Below are 6886 nucleotides of genomic sequence, written 5' to 3' on the forward strand. Positions count from 1 at the left end.
ACTGCGGATTGACGCCTCCGCCTGTTCCCCGGAGGAGAGCGAGCGAGCGAGCGAGCGAGCGAGAAAAAAGACTTTTATTGAAACGATCCAACCAGCAGCAGCGGAGAAAAGCGACCCGCCGCGGGAGCTTCCCCCACCCCCGCCTGAGCGGCTCGCGGCGGGCAGCGCGACCCCTGCTGGCGGCGGCCGCGGGGCGGGGCCGGCGGGCCGGGGGCGGGGCCGGGGCGGGGCCCGGAGGGCGGGGCGGGGCGGGGTATCCCCGGGAAACCCCCCGCCCGGGGGTGGGGGCCCTGCTCCCGGCGGCCGAGCTCCTGGAGCCGCGGGAGGGAGGTGAGAGGGCGAGAAGGTTCGGTAGAGCCACTCCGCGGGCATCGGGAACGAGATTACCCCGGTAATTCGGCCCCTTCATCCTCCTCCCACCCCCCCCCTCCCCAACGAAACAAAAACTCTTGCTTAAATTACCCAAGTAATTATGTAATGAAGATACCAGTGCCGCAGTTCTCTACCAAAAGGTTTTCTGGAGAAAAGGGCCCACACCTGAGCCTGTTGTTGGCCCCTTTGCTCCTCTATTGTGGGTGCCTGGGTGGGCAGCTGTGCAGCAGTCATTCCCGCACGCAGGCAGCGTTTGTTCATTTCACCTTTTTATATCTTCTTGGCAATGCCCTAGGTCCTCAAAGGACTGCGTCGAGCTGGGGTGAGAGATGTTCAGTAAACGGTTATAATGAAATTCTGAATTTTATGAGAAAGGAAATACAAGGTGCTATAGGAGAGCGGAGAAGAACTTCTGTTGCCCTTGGTTAGGTTTTGTTTTCTTGGGGGGAGGGGGCGCCAAGAGGTTGGCCCAGTTTCTGTGAATGTTTTTACTTTGTTCTTTTCTCAGAGGCTAAAAGCTGGTTCAGGAATGAACAGCAGAGTGAAAGTGAAGACAAACTAAAGTAATACTGACCCATTTTTTCCCACTAATAAGGATAAAAGCAGAAAGTAAAAACAAACCCCTAGAGGGAGATAATGAGAGGATAGAAAAGACAAGAGTGGGGACCGGATGTGGACAACCTAAACAAGAAAAAATTTTAAACCACATAAAAAATCTGCTAAAGTGAGATATAAATATTTTTCCATTTTAATACTCAGAAATAGTCTTCGTAGATTTTTAATGCAATTTCAAATGTCCTAAGGACTTCTGCTAATTATCTTCTTGGATTCCTGGACGAATCCTTTCCCTCTAAAAATAATGCCTCTGGATTTCTTTCTCTCATTTTGTTGGGCAAAGTTGAATGTATCTATTGTAATAACCCAAAAAAGTCATACATTTCAATCCGATTTCCGTGCCTCTAAAATTAACCAGGATCCATAAATAAGCAACATTTATGCTCTGCACATATTTAACACTAGCTTATCATTTCTATACAAATGCAAATATAGAACACAAGCTTTCCTTTAGAACAAGTGTGCTTAAAAAAAAAAAAAAGTTAATGATGCTTTGTCAATTTGTCCAAGTTGGAGAACTTGTAACATGCCAAGAATATAGCATCACTATTACATAGCATCATTTTTAGAGGTCTTTTAGAGAACTAGAAAAATTAGTATTTATATAAGGCATGCTTACATGCCAAGCATCTTTCACATACTTGTCTTATTTTTAAAAAATAATTGTCCTTTTTCGATCCCTTAGTATATATTAAAAATCATGGGGCGCCTGGGGCAGGCTGCTTCTCCCTTTCCACTGCTTGCGTTCCCTCGTGCTCATTCTCTCAAATGAATAAATAAAATATTTTTTAAATCATTTTAAAAATCGTAATAAAAATTAATCTACAAGGGGTACCTGGGTCCCTCAGTCAAAGTATCTGCTTTCAGCTCAAGTCATGATCTCTGGACCCAGGATTGAGCCCCACATCTGGCTTCCTGCTTAGCGGGAGCTTGCTTCTCCCTTTTGCACTCCCCCTGCTTGTGCTCTCTCTCTCTCTCTCTCTGTGTCAAATAAATAAATAAAATATTTTTAAAAAGCGAATCTACAAAACAACATCCTGAGTTTCAAATCAATAATTCCTCTTTTATTTTATTAGATTGGAATTACTCCTTTAGAAAGCCAAAGATTGTCCTGATTGCCTCAACTGAAGCTGCTAAAGAGCACCCTTTTTTCTTCCTATATCTTTTATTACCATAATAAACATTTCATAATTAAAACTTAGGTAATGATTGTATAGATTTATTTATTCCTTCCATCAAAAAATATTTACTGACTATATATGATGTGCCAGGCACTGCTCTAGACACTGAAAATACAGAAATGAACAAAACAGACAAGATATTGCCCTCATGGAACCGTTTTCTAGTGGTAGAAACAAGCAATAAATCTGTAACTCATCTAAGGAATTCATAAGAACTTGTAATCATGAGAAATATACTGAAGAAAATGAAAAACTAATGGAAAAGAAATTGTGTGGGAGGAACAGAGCTTGGGGGTAAGGTTCAGAAAGACTTGATGAACAGCAGAGGCTAAAGCCTTGGGTTCTTTTCTTTATATCCCTCAGTAGATTATTTGATCACAAAAAGGTCACATGAAAGAAGAAAATGTGGTATATACACAGAGTGGAATACTATCAGCTACAAAAAAGGAGGAAGTGGTAAAAAACATGGATGAATCTAAAAAAAAAATGGATGAATCTTGAGAACGTTATACTAAGTGAAATAAGCTAATCATAGGACAAATACAGCATGGTTCCATTTATATGAAATATTCTAAATAGTCAAACTCAGAAACAGAAGGTAGAAGGGTGAGAGCCAGGGTTTGTGGGATGGGAGAAATAGGGAGTTGATGTTCAGCAGGTATAAGGTTTCAGTTATACAAAATGAATAAATTCTAGAGATCTGCTGTACAGATCTCTAGATCTGTGCCTGTAGTTAACAATATTGCACACTTAAAAATTTGTTAAGAGGGTAGATCTTATGACAATTTTTAAAAAGTCATATACAATCAAAATAATGAGTACATTTATTTAGTTACTCTTCTAAATTGATTTAAAGTTTGCCCATGATGTTTTTGGTCTGCTAAATTGGCTTTTTTTGGCTGGGTTGTAGTATAGACTTTTTTAACCTTATAAAGTAAATTACAAAATTACTTAGAGCATTTCCTAAACTATGGTTAATAAATATTCCCTAGCATATGGTGAGGAAGAGGGTTGAGAAAGAATTCCAAGATCAAATCCACTTGGGAAATGCCACATACTTCATCTCCCTTTGGAAAATTCACCATGTACATTTGTATATGAAAAACTCTGAGAAGTTCTGAGATTGAAAGTAATTTTCTTTCCAGTTAAACCAGTGTATCCCAAAATGTTTTGACCATAGAATAGCTTCATCACAGGATGTATATGAAGATATTGCGGGACACATGTGCTTATGAGCACGATTTGGGAAACTGGTCTCTTGGAGCGTTAGGTATTTACTCTCCAATCTGGGGACAAGGGGGTCCTTGAAAGGAGAGAGAATTTGAAGGTCATTGAATTTTGGACAGAGAGAGTAGAAGGGGATGTAGTCAGAAAATCTTCATTGTGCTTCACACTTTAAGAATGACATAAGCCTGAGAAACAAATATGAAACATTATCAAGTTACGAAATGGGAGAGACACTGAAGCCTGTTTTAAGTTGTTCTACATTAATGGTTCTCAAACAATGATCCCTAAATCAGTGGCGGCAGCAGTATCACTTGAGAATTTCTTAGAAATTAAAATTCTCAGGCTCCACTCTAGACCAGTTGAATCAGAGAGTCTGGGATGAAGCCCAGCAAACAGTTTTAACAAGTCCTCTAGGATTCTGCTACACAATAAAGTTTGAGAACCACTGCTCTTTAGAGCAGCAACACATAGCTCCATCTATTTACAAAAACAATTTCCCACATGTCTGAATTCTGGAACCATTTCCAATTATTATAAGCTCTAAAAAATTCTCAAAGAAATTAGTTAACTTATCAAATTGGAAAAAAGCTTTTTGTTTGGCTTTATTCTTTATTTTGCTAGGCCGAACCATAGAATAAATTTATTTGTTTGCAATAAGAGTGAAGTAAATCAAGCTAAGGGCAGCAATTAACTATCTTCCCTATACTATCACCTGAGCAAAATAATTTTACTTTTAGTAAAAATGAAACTATGGATGAGAAAAGAGTAATATTGAAGGATTTTTTAACCTACTTCAAAAACAAAACAGGTGGCATCACCTTAATGTTTATTTTTTATAAATATTTGGTACCAACCCAACTTTTGCAAAATAACCTTATACCGTTGCATAATGATACAACTGTAGCCCATCCCTTTAAAGGTTAACTACAGAGATGTTACAGATCCAGCTCTATTTAAAAATCATTATCAAAGTATCTCCATAGACACACAACTTACAAATTTGGGGAGAGAAATTTCTTTACTGTCTACATCTAAAATTTCTAATTTGCAGTATTAGATTTATCAAACGTAAAGGCTTAGTAACATCCAAGAGATTTGATACAGTCCAGGGAGTATTATAAAAAGCTTTCAGGAAAGTGATGTCATGTATCCTCACAAAGGAAATGAATCCAGGAACCAAACTCAGTCTTGGCAGTTAAGGAAGACATAATTTTCAAACATTATGTTTCAAAATAAAGTTGTTCTCTAGTGTTGACAAAATGCTTAGGGAGTGTTAGTCTCCAGGTTTCCAGTAAGGCTCCCACATGGGTCTCTATTAAAAGACTAAGGAGGGATTAAATTGTTTTTCTTTCTGTCCTTTTTAAACCTTGTGATATTAACTGCTCTTAACTAGGTTTATGTTTCCTACCTCCTGAAAGAAATCAGAGGTGGGCTCTTCCAATAAAATATATTTAAGGCTGATTTGAGCTTCCTGAGAAATGAAGCACAACAGCAAACCATCTTTAGATTTCACAAATTTCTTTCTTTTTAAAAAAAAGATATTGTTGGAAAGTGGGAGCTAGGGCAGTAAGGGTTTTCTCCCTCTTAAGTGTGTTAAAAAGGAGGATGTAGCAATCAGCTATTTTCCTGGGGCTTGTCAGAATGATCACTGGCCTTTCATCTTTTTAAAAAATGAGAGAAGGGAGGAAGTAGCAGAGGACTTCTGGTTTTGTCATCTTCAGAATTTGCCCCAGTGATTTGCTTGCAGTGATATTTATCAGAATGACTTGTAGACGTAATCCTTCTTGTCTTTAGCTATTAGTTTAGAAGGGCAAGTTTGTCAGTAAACTAACTTTTCCTTGCCCAAGTCAACGTGAGCATAGATCACCCAGGAAGAGGAGAGTAGAGCAAATATTTGGTATCTAACATTGAAAAAACTGGAGAAATTAAAAATGAAAAAGTGGAAGAAGACAATAAGAAAGGTAAAAAAGCAGGGGCAGAGAAGTATTAAGTCTTATAAATATATTTTTATCTTGGGATGCCTAGGTGGCTCAGCAGTTGAGCGTCTGCCTTTGGCTCAGGGTGTGATCTTAGAGTCACCAGATCAAGTCCCACATCGGGCTTCTTGCATGGAGCCTGCTTCTCCCTCTGCCTGTGTTTCTACCTCTCTCTGTGTCTCTGATGAATAAATAAACAAAATCTTAAATATATATATATATATATATATTTTTTTTTTAATCTCAGCAACAAGGAAGCCACAAATGTGCAGAGTGTTAAACTTCATGTACTGGAAAGAAAGAATAGAAAAACACAGAGCTAAGCAGGTCAGGGTTCCAGCCCTGAAGCAGTATTGCATAGGAACTGAGCTTTGCAATAGTTGGGTTGGATGGGCATCCTAGCTTTGCCACTGTAAGATTTTGGTAAGTTACTTAACTAAGAGTTTCCCCACATATAAAATTAGTGTAGTAACATACCTGCCGGGTTGCAAGTATTAAATGAGATAATGAATGTAAAGCACCTGTACTGCAACTTTTTCTTTTGTAACTGACATGAATAGCCACTCAGAAAACTTTTACAGAAAAAAGATTTTTGTTTACAGAACTTCAAAAACCAGGGGTATTGCAGGCTTCAGAGACATCTTATCCAACAGCCCACACAATGTCTTTGGGACCTGGTTTTTCTCCTTTTGGCTCTGACTTTGGCAGCCCCTGCTCGTCTACCCATTAGGTCAAAAGATGGCTGCAATATTTGTAACTCAGTACTTCCTGTCTTAAGTCTTCCGGAAAAAAGGGAGCAACATCCCCAGTAGCATAAAGAGCGCTTATTAGCCCAACTTGAATCAACGAACTGTCACCATGACCAAGGCAGCTGAGTTATTGGCCACATATGCTCTACCCTTTAAAGCCAAGGTGGAGTTTGCTTCGCCTAAGTTACATGTGCTGAGAGCATGGGAAGAGAGGTTCCCTCTAAAAAAAAAAAAAAAAATGAGGACACTCTTACCATCCACTTAATTAAAATGGGGACAGTCAGGGATAAGCAGACTTTATTATCAGCTGGATCCAGGAAGTCTGCCTCAGAACATAGTGACTCAGTCTCTCATCTGGGCTTCAGTTCATGTGCAACCTCATTTTCTTGGACTTCTTTTCATGTTCCCTGAGCTCCCTGGGACCTGCCCTCATAATGCCTAATCCAAAGGAAGGGCAATCCATTCAGATAATTCTGATTGATTGGTTGATTGATTGATTGATTGATTGATTCATGAGAGATGCAGAGAGAGAGGCAGAGACATAGGCAGAGGGAGAAGTAGGCGCCTCACAGGAGCCCGATGTGGGACTAGATCCCAGGACCATGGGATCATGCCCTGAGTCAAAGGCAGATGCTCAACCACTGAGCCACCCAGGTGTCCCCATTCAGAAAATTCTAAATAAGGACTCTAATTGCTCCAACCTGGGTCATATGTATCCATTCTCTTATCAGAAGAGTCCTAACAGACCATGTGGAGTGGAGGAGAT

General features: G+C 39.6%; 1 long non-coding RNA gene across 1 annotated transcript; it reads left to right on the forward strand.

Annotated features, from left to right (window-relative positions):
• The first annotated feature begins 269 nt into the window (after positions 1–269).
• LOC106559785 lies at positions 270–2188 on the forward strand. Its single transcript, XR_005370577.1, has 2 exons — positions 270–391; positions 668–2188. It is a non-coding gene; the product is annotated as an uncharacterized LOC106559785 (long non-coding RNA).
• Positions 2189–6886: the final 4698 nt, after the last annotated feature.

Source organism: Canis lupus, chromosome 15, assembly GCF_011100685.1.
Source record: "Canis lupus familiaris isolate Mischka breed German Shepherd chromosome 15, alternate assembly UU_Cfam_GSD_1.0, whole genome shotgun sequence".
NCBI lineage: Eukaryota > Metazoa > Chordata > Mammalia > Carnivora > Canidae > Canis > Canis lupus.